A 12911-nucleotide genomic window follows, 5' to 3' on the forward strand; every position below is an offset into this window, starting at 1 on the left:
GAGCAAACACTGATGGGAAGCAACTACCAGCAGATGACACCTTCAAAAGATTCAGGACTATATTTATGTGGCAAGAGCTGATGAAAAGTTCAGTTCCCATTTGGCAACTCATCTTGACTGCTATTGCAGTGCACCACAGGTTTCAGCCAGGTCTCTTCATGGACACGAATGGGACACCAGATCTGTATTTTCTGGAAATAAATACATTAAAAACTGCAGACATTAGAATTGCTCTCCTTCACATTCTGCATTTGAACAGGAAAACAATTTAGATTTTACAGGCTACTACATTAACTAAAGCTACTTTTGAAAGATTTTCCATTATTTCTTCCTGAAATTATATGTTGTTTTTTTTTTTCTCACCTGTAGAAAACTACTGCTTGAAGCAAGCACACTAACTAGCACTTGACATGACTTTGAAACTTGAACCTAATGCTGCACTTTTTCATGCTGCTTTCACACAAAGCACACCCTACTCTTATGTGCTACTGCTTACATGGCACCTGGAGATCTCACAAGGCAACCTGCAGGAACAAAGGGCAACGCAACAGAACATGACAATGCCAGCCTCAGCTCTGAAGAGGATTTTAAAATTTATAACAGGGTCTCACTTGGCTGCTCGGTGTTCTACGTGGCTGAAATGAATACACAAGCCAGGTGGAACTGCAAGAGAGGCGCCTGTAAAAGGTGACAGCACTATTACCAGATAAGCCAGCAGTTAGACATCACTGATTACCACGCTGGACAGAGATTTTAACTCGCCTAGAGAGCAGACAGCTAATCGGATTTCTTAATGGGCTTCTCTCAGTTTCACTGGGGCTGATGCATGCTGCATACAGGATTTGGAACAAGATTTTTCCCTGAATAGCACATACTGCTTTACTACAGCATTCTGTTATCATCTTGGCTTACACTTATATAAAATACCAGATGGAAGTTACATGAACAGTCATTAAGAGGTTGTTAATCATTAAATTCAAGCTATGCCAGGGCAGCAACAAAGCTGACCTCTTGAATAAATTGAGCTTGGATACAGGTAACATTGATTTTCCTAAAGAGGTTTCATTACTTAACTCCAGAATTGTGATTTCTTTTGAGAGTAGGAAGTTAAGAGCTAATCCAAATTTACTATTTATTTTCTACCAAAGAGAAACCAGCCCATTTAAAATGCAGACAATATGATAGATCTCCCTCCCTTTCATTTTTCTCTCCCCTCTGAGAAAAACTCAACTTCATAGGACTTCAAACCTCAAGGAGGAGGGGAGGAACCCAGGAAAAAAAAAAAAAAAAAAAAACCCTAAAAACCTTTAAAAAAACCCAGTTCATCTTTATTCTACAAGCTTTTCCTCCAGCACTGAAAACCCAATGTGTATTTTCTCCCAACTACTTTTATCCCTAAAAATTATGTTTTTTTAGCACCCAAGTGAAAAACTTACATTTGATGAAGGGATAGGGACTGTTTGGAGCCCAGAGTCAGTAAAAAGGCACGAGGTAAACACTTAGATATGCTACTGGATACTGAGCCTTTCTGCTGTATTTTCTCCTTTCCCACTCATCCTGGTTTTGTTTTTAAACAGGTATCAGAATCAACCAGGTGACTATTACAAGCTATACCATTAAATCAAAGAATTTCCTCTTCACCTCCTTCAAGTATGATAAAGATCATCCATAAAAACAAAGTGATCTGAGTTCCCCATTTCCCACAGGTACACTAAAATGCTTACTCAACCATGGCAGTAATGTCCATGACAAATGGAGTCTGTTACAGATTTGGGATTTCCTAACTTTCTGAAATTACTATTTTGACTTACTCACATCTTTGGGAATTCAAACTTACTTAAATCTAAGAAAATTATCTAAGAAAAAAAGCAAGAAAGAGACAAAGCTATTCAAAAAAGAAAAAATACGCAAAACCTCCACAACACATATATTTTACAAGGGGCAATTTCCTACTCTCCTGTTTTGAGAGCCTTGCCTCTTTCATACTTAAGCTAGGTCTTCCCAAAGCAGGCATCATTGACTACATTCATCTGGAACTTTTATGTAAACAACATTGAAATAAGAAGTGAAAAGCCAAAAAAGGATATAAATCACAGGATATATACATCCTGGAACCTTGTATGTATCTTTTCCAAGAGAAGAATAACAAAAAAAAAATGGACATGAACCAGAAATAACAGGAGGCAAGAATGTGGAACATGAAAGGCTTTCTACTTAAGGTCCCTCATGTCTTAAGAATTTATCAAAAGACGATGTTAGAGCACCTGAATTTCAGCAAATTGCTTCTGAGATGGCTCCTGCTGCAGCAGCTTTTGCTGGAATATTTCACTCTGGCTGTCAGCCAAATCTTTGCCATGCTGATGCCAAATAAATGATACCCAATTTCAATGACAGATGCTGTTATGTTGACACATAATTAATAGGTTTATATTCAGGACTCCCTGGAATTCTCAAACACTTTATTCACAAGAAATGTAACTGACAGCAGAATTCAAAGGGACTTGCACATAGCTGGTGCCACTGCACTGTTGGTATTGTCAGACTGGAAGGAAGAGATTGTCAACCGTCCAGGGTGGTCAGGAATAGTGGAGACCAAAAATTTTCCAGGGCAAAGGAAAATATGGAGATACAGCCCAGCAGTAAAGGTTAACCTGCCCAGCTAGAAACCTACATGCCCAGAGAAACAGGAAATCTGAAAGTTTTCAACACAAGTCACATATCCCTTTCCTGCAGAGTTTCTAACTGTGCAGGAGATAGAAGACAGAGAAACAACACAGCATTGAATAACAAATATGTCCATAATCTTCTTTTCTCTTAAACTTCCTTGGTTTCCTAGGCAGGAAACAGATTAGCAACTGTTAAAAATACATTTACCGAAAGAAAGAAAACATTACATACCCTGATGCTTGCATGTTCACTCTCCTGGAGACAATTTGTAATAAACTTTCATAAATAGCATTTATTTTGGAAAGCAACTATATCCCTCCTCAAGCTAAACACACCTTTGCATCCACTGTCATTCTTACAGGAAAAAAATGCCGATGATATTACAATATATGCCTACAACCTGAGGGTTTTTTGTTTTGGTAATAGCGTCATATTATTTTCACACAGTGAATAAAAACATGGATGGAAATATTCAGCAAAAGGTTTGTACCCACCCACTCAAGAAAAAAAACCAGCAAAAAATAAAATTTAGCTTAAAGTAAAGGAGCAAATAAATGCCATGTGGCAAAATTTTCAGCAAACATATGCAATGTGGTATACTCGACCATGATGCCTTTTTCTTATTAAAATAAGGTTAAGCTTAAGAATACTTTTGAATCACACTGTATCAGGATTATCAAATACATTTGAAGTTTGCAGATGAACTAACTGAATACGTATTTTGTGGACAGTTTCTTAAATAGTATTTTAGAACACTGATCACAGCCCAGAAAGCTTCTTCAGTGTGATACACTTCTGCTGCTTGTGAGGCCTTATCTAGGTCTTAGATATTGTCTGTATTTCTCTACCAGTACCACAGGAAAGATTTCTTCTTCCAGTCAACTCTTTTCCTTCCACTGTATGAAAAAGGGAGTGATGTTAATTCTTCAGACTTTGCACACTGCAGCTCTTTCCTTTAATTCTTCCTCTCCTGTGCTTCTAAGGGTTGCTAAGGGCAAAACTGTCACAAGACCTCTCTTCACACTGAATTTCTCCTTCAGGAGTGCCCAGCACAGAGAATACAGATGAAGTTTTACAAGGGAAAAATGCATTTATCATCAAAGTTCCTATCTCTCAAACCCCCAAATTTTCCAGTTAGTTCAGCAACACAGAATATATAAAATATCCAGGTTTATATCCTTGCAAAAGCACAAAGTACTTGAAAAGGTCAAGGAAGTGCATTAAGCAGAAAAGCTTTAGAGGCCAGGAGTTCTTTTTTCACTGTTCTGTGAGGCATTGAAAAAAAAAAAAAAAAAACAATTTTTGCCAAAACATATCCAGAAGTTAAAAGTTAAGCAGCAATTGCACAGGTACTTTCTTTCCAAAACAAAACAACCAACTTAATAAAACAAAAAACCACAGAACAAAAAACTTTAAAAGCCCACCCCAAAGAAATCACATCCCTCCCCAAAACACATAGAAATTCTGTCAGTCACAAAAACAGCTGGGACTAACCTCCCACTGGCTTTTGGGCATTTCAGGAACATATACAGAGAATCATAAAATGGTTTGGTTTAGAAGGGACCTTAAAGATCATCTTGTTCCAAAGAGAACATGAAAAAACCAGCTAAGCCAACTGTCAACAGCTTTGATTTACCAGAACCAGAGATGGGGTATGACAGAGTGCTACACCACAGGCAGACCCAATCCTCCTCACTCCTGTTCAGAGGGGATCAGATGCAAAGCAGCTCCAGAAGCTGTGCCTAAGCCAAAGAAGGCCATTCTCTCAGCACTGCATTTTCACTGAACACAGCACGGAAATAACAAAGCTCAAAGGCTTACACAGAAGATCCTGCTCCTGTCTAATTACTTGGAAGGGTGTGCAGAAGAGGCTGCAAGGCACTGTATAGCTACACTGTGCGTGTGTTAGGAGGGGTGTGATTAGTTCAGGAAGAGATCAATGCTAAGATGCACAAACCAACTCAAATATTTCTACTTGTTATTGAATTTGCTCCAAAGATTTATTCCTACAGCCCTTTTGGGATGTTTGAAAACTCCCCCTGCTCCTCCCTTAAGCACATACTAAAGTCAATAACTTTGTTTTTTTAAGAAAAATACAACATTATATTCAATAGTACTAACCCATCCTGTTATTAACAGAATTTAAAAAGTCAAATGGATTCTCACTCCTACTTCTACTATTGGCTTCTGTATTATGTTCTGTTTGGACACAGAACAGAAAGGTTTCACTTTTTCCCAACTCAGGAAGGCAGTGCTATAGCTGGAAGACATGGGAAAAAAAAAAAGGTTATATACAAATATTTCTGTTTCTCTTCCTCAATTTATAATGCAATTTAAAAGAAAAGTGTGTTTGATGCGCATAACTATACAATGAGTTTAACGTGCTAAGTAAATTAGCAACAGAAATAACTAAGTCATCTTCAACTTTCAGAAGTGTAAAAGACTTAGCAATTGTTCAGGCAATCAGATTTCAGATCAAATCTTACTTTTACAGACACCATTTCCTGTACTCTTAAGTATTTCTCTTACAACTGTGGGAAAGACTTAAACAATGGAGGGAAACTGTTTGTTCTGCAGACTGAAATAATAATTCACCAGCAAGAACCAGCATCAAGACTTTTGAGTAACGATATCAAACCCTAACATTAAGGCAAAAAGTTGGCATGCAGCCTGTTCCTCTATGCTGAAGTACTTCATCACAAGTAACTCTAAGACTCCAAACCTTCAAACGTACTTCACAGGTTACAGCAGTATAAATACAAGCCTCTCCTGTAACAGTTATGAATTCAGAAAACTCAAGTTTTTCTGATGCTGTGCAGCATTAACACCTAAACCTCTCAAGCCACTTCACACACATCTATCCTGCAGTTTTTGTCCTAAATTATGCTAGAGTTTAACTGTATGTTTTTCCATTCAAAGTAGGCTGTGAAGGTTGAGTTGATAGCCAGACCCAGCACAGTAAGTGCACAGGTTTATAAGCAGACCTGAATTTGCAAAGACAACTAACCACAGATGAGCTTCCTGAGCCTTTTTGTGGCATGACTGCAGGCTCAGAGACGTATTTTATACTGGCACCAGTAAGTCTAATAAAAGGCTCTGGGATCTCTTATCTTATTTGTATCATGACAGCCATGTACCTAATCTATGTTTGAGGGTGCACTTTTAGAACTAAAAACTCCATCCTGCAGCTTCCTTCTTTTTGTTATGCTTCTAGCTGGGTGCCAAAGTTAAGTAAAAGATCTACCCTGATGCAATGTTGACATATAATTACCAGTACGCAGCCATGCTAAGAACAAACATTTGAGAGGCAGAGCACTTCAGTGAATTTTGGTAACAAATTTATGTAATACACCTCCCCCCTCCAGACCCAATGCTAAACTCTGTACCATGGTCTCCTTTCCAAATGTACAAGCAAAGCCAAGGTGTCAAACCAAACTGACACTGGGTGAAAAAGCAGTGAGACCAATTTATAAATCAAAAGCAGTCTGAGAAAGAGATGGGATATACACCCTGATGTCTAGTACATCCAAACCCTGATTATCCATACCTCTAGCGTGACACAAAGCCCAAAATCAACATGACCTGAACACAGGGGTTTTATGCTTAGCAACTAATAAGGCTTGAGAAACCTTATTAGAGACCCTTCTCAAAAGAGCCTATCTGAAGGCAGATAGTACTTCGAGTGTTAAAGCCTACCCAGCCGTCCCCTCTCATTTAACATTTTTTCCCCAAGTTTACCATCATGCAAACATAGCTCTTCAACTCTTTAACTGTAGTGTATCTTTATTCTTCATAATTTTTTTACACCAGTTTATGGAAAAAACAAACAACCTAAAAAATCACAGCAGTACCAAGGCAGAACACAGCCACAATCAAAATGGATTGTGTTTATTACTGCCAAAGTCTAAGGGGTGCCCATGTAAGTAAACATAAGGCCACATCATTCTGCACTCCCCCTCACCACACCAGCTCATTTCAGCCTGAAAAAGTCATTTGTGCCTGCAGCAGGGCAGGCCACATTTCTACTCTTCATGTGACAGAGACACAAACACATTGGTTTGGGCAGAAGCAGCTTTTGCACTGATGTTGCTCTTTATTTTTCACTCTTTTTGTGAAATACAGAGACAATTTCTGAGCAAAGCCTTTTGGGAAAGAGCTTTACTCAAAATCACTAGTCCTCTGTATAGCACAATAAGAGCAGAGAATGTAAATTAGTTTCAATAAAAGCAGCTGGCAATCAATAAGAAAGGGCTGGTCTCAAAGAGTAAAACTGGCTCCTCTAAGAATAAGAGTTAAAAGAAGAAAAACGTAAGAAGATGAATAAAGGAAGAATAAATGTAAACAACACAGGTTGTGCATAGGAGAAAAATCTAACAATGCAATTAAAAAAAAAGAAAAATCAGAGAAACTGCCAAAGAACAACTAGGGTAAATAGGAAAGAAAAATACCAGAGCAAATAAAAGGACCACAATAAAAAGTCTAATGGAAAACAAGTGCAATCCAAACAAGATAAAATAAAAATCATGAAAGGGATCAGAAAAGAGGTTAGCTGGCACTAAGGCTTAGGGCACCAGTCACGAGTTCACATTCTAGCCTGGTTCACAGGCTTTGGTAAGTCCAATAATGAGTTTCAGCATTCCTGCTTCCACACATCAGGCCATTTCACAAAACCTTGTAAACCTGTTTCTTCTGACCCTTTGCCATAACACAGAAAGTCAATACCCACCCACTCTAAATGCAGTCAGACTCCTCTGCTATGTCCCTTTACCTTCAGGTCCACAGGCACCTGTAGAGGACTGGGAAAAGCCCAGAAGTATTGTTACTACCTATTTAAAGAAAAAAAAAAATCCAAACACTCAAAACTGACATTTTCACTGAATTTCCATATTATTGTGTCTCATTTTGTAAGTCAGAGACTGCATTATGGTCACAGAAGCAGCTCTTACAGACAAGGGAAAATACAAGTGTGGCTCTGTTAGCAACCTGCACTCGTTAGAAACCTAACAATTGAGTGCCGTGCATGCTGCAAAAGTCAGTGTCACAAATCACTTACCCTCCATCTTCCACCTACAAATCCAGCCCCACCTTCTGGTTTTGTCAACATCTCCCACCGAATCTTGGTTAAGGTGGAAGTAAGGTCCCTATCTTGCGCATGCCTTTAATACAGTGTATGAGCAAACAGGAAGGCAGGCAGGTTATTTAGCAGCTTTTTATCCCCAAAGAATCTCACCACAAAACTACACAATGTAACTCCTCTGGCCCCAAGAATGCGGCCCCCATCAATAAAGTAGCTACTTAAACAGCACACGTGAATTGCAAAAACTAGTTTTCTACACTCACCGGAAACTGCAGTGGAAAGCTCACCGCACTGCACACTCTTTCATTTACATTAAGTTTTGACCAGCATACTGATGGACTCGAAAGATAACCCCTCTGACAAGTCGCTCATATACTTAAAATTAAGCTTGTACTTTCAGAACTTTAATGCAAAGTAATTTGATTGGGGTATGCCCTACCTTTCGAGGTACAAGATTTCTACAAGATTTCTAATGACAACAGTGGTCAGAACCTTCTAGATATACAGACACCCAAAAGCTCACACTTTTAAGAAAGTACAAAGTGACTAACTTCTTTGCATCTAAAATGGGTGTACAATACAAGAAACAAAGGATAAAGAAGACCAAAAAAAACCCCATAAATACTGAAATAAAACTAGTGACAGGGCAAAAGACAACAGAGAGAATATTATCACACATTCCTATCCCCTCAAGATACATATGTGCTCAAAAGGCTCACAAATATCTCATCTCTGGTTACTTCCCCCATTCATTATACAAAGCCTGCTTCCTCTGTTACCTACAGTAATTATTTTACGGTTTTTCTTAGTTAAAATATCTCTCTCAAAAAACCTAAACAAGCAACCAGAAGGAAAAAAAAAAAAGGAAAAAAAAGGGCTGGCAGTCTGCACTGTTGCAGGATTATTTTACATCTACAACTTCATGGCCTGTACCTACTGATAAAACAATTAAAGCATTTTAACAGCACATTTCCCTAAGGTGGTGAGCAGTTAAGACCTTTATGTACTGAAAGAGATGCCCTCCATATTTGCATGGCCTATCAGCAACAAACACGATTAAGAGCTCAGCAAATCCTCACACAGGCCACATCTGCCCACATAACTCTTTGCCATAATGAGCAGAAGGAAGGTAACTCTTCAGCTGTATGCAGGACTTACTGGGAAGCTGTTACTGCTATAATTTAAAATAAATAAATAAATAAAAAACAAGTAAAAACCAAAACAAACCAAAAAAGAAGCAACCCAAAATGGCATCATGGACAGCTCAGGATCTTTCACCCTCTAAAGAAAAGTCTCACCTGGTTACAGAATTTGTGGATTTACAGCCCTGCCACTGCCCTGGTGGCGCTGTAAAGCCATCAGCATTGGGGATCTCCAGAGAAGACAACAGGCAAGATCTCTTTGCGGGACAATTTCTCCAAGCATTTTCATAATGAATCAAAAACTAGAGACATCTATATTGGCATGCAGCACAAATTGTTACTGCATGTCATGGACACCAATCCACCCAGGGATGTTCCTTGCAGTTCATGACGGAGAGATTAGTATGGAGACAGAGATCGTTTTATTCTGAAGCACCTGGACCTGAATGAGATGCCAGATCCATTCTCAAAGGGCTCAGACGGCTTTGGGAGCAGCTGAAGCCTATCTGTAGCAGTAAAAGCAAAGCCCAGCCGAGTTCAGCAGAGAGAATTCGTGGTTAGCTCTCTGAAACCCCGAGAGCACTGCAAAAGATCAATGTATCTCTCTGAGCACAGCCCCCATGACAGCAGTGCTGCCTGCTGAATCAGGACCTATCTTCTGTGACTTAATGCAGGAGTTCATTCAGCTTCTCACCACTGCTTCTTGGTGGACCACCACCATTGGGACAAGCCTTACTGGTCTTCAAAGTAATAGGAAAGGGAGAAAGATGGTGGAGAAAGAAAATTTGTGAAAATGAACAAGGAAACTGCATTACATTACATACTGCCATCATCAAATGTATCCAACAAGATAAGTCGTACCACCTAAGCAGTACATGTATCTCTTATACATACATACATACATATGTGCAAAAGCATTTCTGTGATTATTTAATGCATAGAAAATCATGATTAAATTTTTTAAAAATACTGAAATTGTTTTGCTAGCATACAGATCTAGCAGCAACCAGTAAGCACACGGTCCACTCTCGCTGCTACTGCACCCACCCCCCCTCTCCAAACAAGCAGCAATGACCCAGCGATCAGCTAGGGAGCATTACTGACGGCTGTCACCTCACACAGGCCCATTTCCACCCCACACTCTGGGGTAGCTGCAAAGCTCAGATGGTGTTCCACAGACAGGAGGTGTGGGTATGCAGTCACTACTGAACATTTGATGTTCACAGGTCTGAACACAAACCAGTCCCATCATACTGTGAACACCAATCATATCCCAAAATCCCACCATATCCCTGTGTGCTCAGGACTCCCTAGGAGAGCTTTCCAGTGTCCACCCTGGCAGCATCTGAAGCTGCCCAGCTCTGCAAATCACTTGTCTTCATCTCTGTAAGTCTGTCAGTGCTGTCCACGCTCTTCTGTGCTGCCCTGCATTTGTGGCCAACAGCTCTGCCAAAACCCTCTCGAGGAGCAGAATGGAGACCTATACAAGTCCAGGCTGGAAAATGCACTAAAGAAACAGGTAGTTCTCCCAAAATATTGGGCAGTATATGATAGCTTCACCTAAAATTCCTGTTGGTAGATGTCCCTTCCACGGTTCCCACAAAGCATTAGGGAAACGAGCAGCTAAAATTGCTGTGCAAGGAGCAGTTCATTTATCTGACAATTTCATTTCAATTTCATTTATCAGTGAAATCAACAAAGGTTGAGAATAGTTTTCTTCTTAGCTTCATTTTAGGAGGTCTGTATGTTATAAATAGGCTACTAAAAGGCAATTAAGAGAAAGGGGGAGAGCAAAAAGTTATTAAAAACGTACCAACAGAAACTCATTTCACTTTTTCTCAACAGGGCATAGGGGAATTCCTGTAAGACTTCTAGTTCATTTCAAGGAGGAAATTCTGAACAAAGCTATAAATAACTGACAATCAAATTTTCAAAACTGAGAGAAACACGGAACCCCCAGAGGTTCGACTCAGGGTGGCACCACCCCACAGACCTATAAAAATATCATACAAATTTCAGGCAGGATAGGGACCACGGAACAGAAACCACTCTGACAAGAGAACATTTTAAACAGTCGAAAAATAAGAGAAAAGGTTGAACTATAATCTGTTTAGAAACACAGCAAAAAAAAAAAAAATTTAAGGTAATCAAAAATAAGGAGAACCACAAAACTATGCACCAAACTCATGACAGCTCATCACAGGGACAAAACATGCACAAATTAGGGCACGGTGCTTTAAAAAAGAGACGAACCCCACGTTTTTACATTCAGAACAGATTGGGGTTTTTTTTCCTCCTTGGGTCACCTTTAATGCTTTCCTGAGATATTTTTTTGTTTCCAACAGGCTGCTTAAACACAGGTCTCGGTCGTTTCCCGGCACAACTGTACTCGCGATTGGGAATCGAAATTAAGTAGATAAAAAAAAAAAAAAAAGAAAAAGAAAAAAGAAAAAAGAAAAAACAACAACACATAAACCCCGAAAGTCTTCTGCGAGTCTTCGGAGCAGTTATTTTCCTCGCCAGCCTCTCAGCGGAGCTTCCCGGGGGCTGCCACCCAGCCCCGGCAGCGCGGCCCGGCGGCAGCTCCCTCCCGCCGTCCCCGGCCGGCTCCCGGCTCCCCGCCCGCCCTCCGCCTTCCCAAACTTTCCGGGCTTATCCGCGGCACCCCGGCCGCGGGACGGAGCGCTGGGAGCCCAAATCCGTAGGAAGTTGTCCCGCCCGGGAGCCGATCCCGCTGCCCCGCGGCTCCCCCGGGACACCGCGGGCTCGCCCCGTGCCCCGTCACAGCGCTCCCCGCCGCCCCTTCCCAGCGCCTCCCGCACCCACCGGCCTCTCCCGGGACAGCGGGCGGGAGCGGGGCCGCCCCGCGCCCTTACTTGGAGTTGCGTCCTCCGAGAGACGGGAAGGGCCGGGCAGCGGCGGGAGAGGAGCAGGGTTCGCAGCGCCGGCCGCCGGCAACTTCCCCGCTCCGCTGCCACACGTGGGGCTGAGGCGCGAGCTGCGCTCCCCGCCCGCCGCTCGCCGCCGAGGACGTGGCAGCTCCGGCCCTCCCCCCGGCCCTCCCCGGCCGCGCCGGAGGCTCCTCCCGGCCCCGCTCTGCGGAACGCGGGGCGCCCTCTGCCGCCCGCCCGGGGACCGCCGGCCCCAGCCGCACCCGGCCCCGCCGCCCCGGGGAGCCCGGCCCCAGTGCCGGTCCCGCCCGGAGGGTACCCCGCGGGCCGGGGAGCTGCGTGCAGCACGCCCGGCCTCCTCAGGTGTCGGCCCGCTGGCCTGTGGGGCCAGCGCGCAGGACAGGGGAGAGAGGTTTGTAAAGGAGAACGCCAAAATAGGTGGGAGGAGGAGAGCAATTCCTTTTTTTTCCGCGTACCAGCAGGACGGAAGCGCCTGTTGAGTTGATCAAACTCTGCGATAACGGGCCGAAAACAAAAATGGAGGGCCGGCTCCGCGTCCTCCGGGAGCAGGGGCTGTCTGGGCAGAGCGGCGGGACTGCGTGCTGGGGAGCCCTGTCACACGCAACCTGAGCTGCTGTCATCTCTGCACCAGCGACACCCCAAAACACCTGCAGCCGCTTCCCAGCTCCCAAGGCTTAGGCTGGCTGCCACAGAGACACTCTGCTCTCTTACTGCGGAGGAGGAACCTCTCACCGTGGTCCTAAACAGACAGTAGCTATAACTGGTGGAAAATAGAAGAACTCAGACATCTATTTGTCTTTTCTTCTTGTTAGGATTACATAATTTGAAAATAAAAGACGTTTCATGGGCTTGCATTGGTTGCAGTGTGCCCAACAGCTTTCAGCTTTCTGCTGAAAAGGTTGGCTGGGAGGAATCTTGCCCTTCTTCCATGTTAATAACAGCTATAGAACTTTTTCCAAGCTTAGTGGTTTCATCCTTTTCCTCATGCCTTTCTTAAAGTGTTTCCTGTGAGAGTGTTCATGACAGGTGCCTTAGTGTAACCTTAATAAACCTTCTAATTGAGTGGTCTTAGACTGTTGTGTTGCTACCTCCTGTTGCTCTTCTTCCTGCTGA

At 42.4% G+C, this 12911-nt stretch overlaps 1 long non-coding RNA gene across 2 annotated transcripts in view; it reads right to left on the reverse strand.

The window, feature by feature from the left end:
• LOC128804193 (uncharacterized) overlaps window positions 1-11926 on the reverse strand; it is a 28581-nt gene extending 16655 nt beyond the window's left edge. Inside the window, exon 1 of one of the 2 annotated variants that reach the window (XR_008435965.1) lies at window positions 11763-11926. This is a non-coding gene — a long non-coding RNA (uncharacterized LOC128804193). Of the gene's footprint in view, window positions 1-11712 lie in introns of both variants that reach the window. The other variant, XR_008435966.1, reaches the window with a different exon arrangement.
• Window positions 11927-12911: the final 985 nt, after the last annotated feature.

This window comes from Vidua macroura, chromosome 2 (assembly GCF_024509145.1).
Source record: "Vidua macroura isolate BioBank_ID:100142 chromosome 2, ASM2450914v1, whole genome shotgun sequence".
NCBI lineage: Eukaryota > Metazoa > Chordata > Aves > Passeriformes > Viduidae > Vidua > Vidua macroura.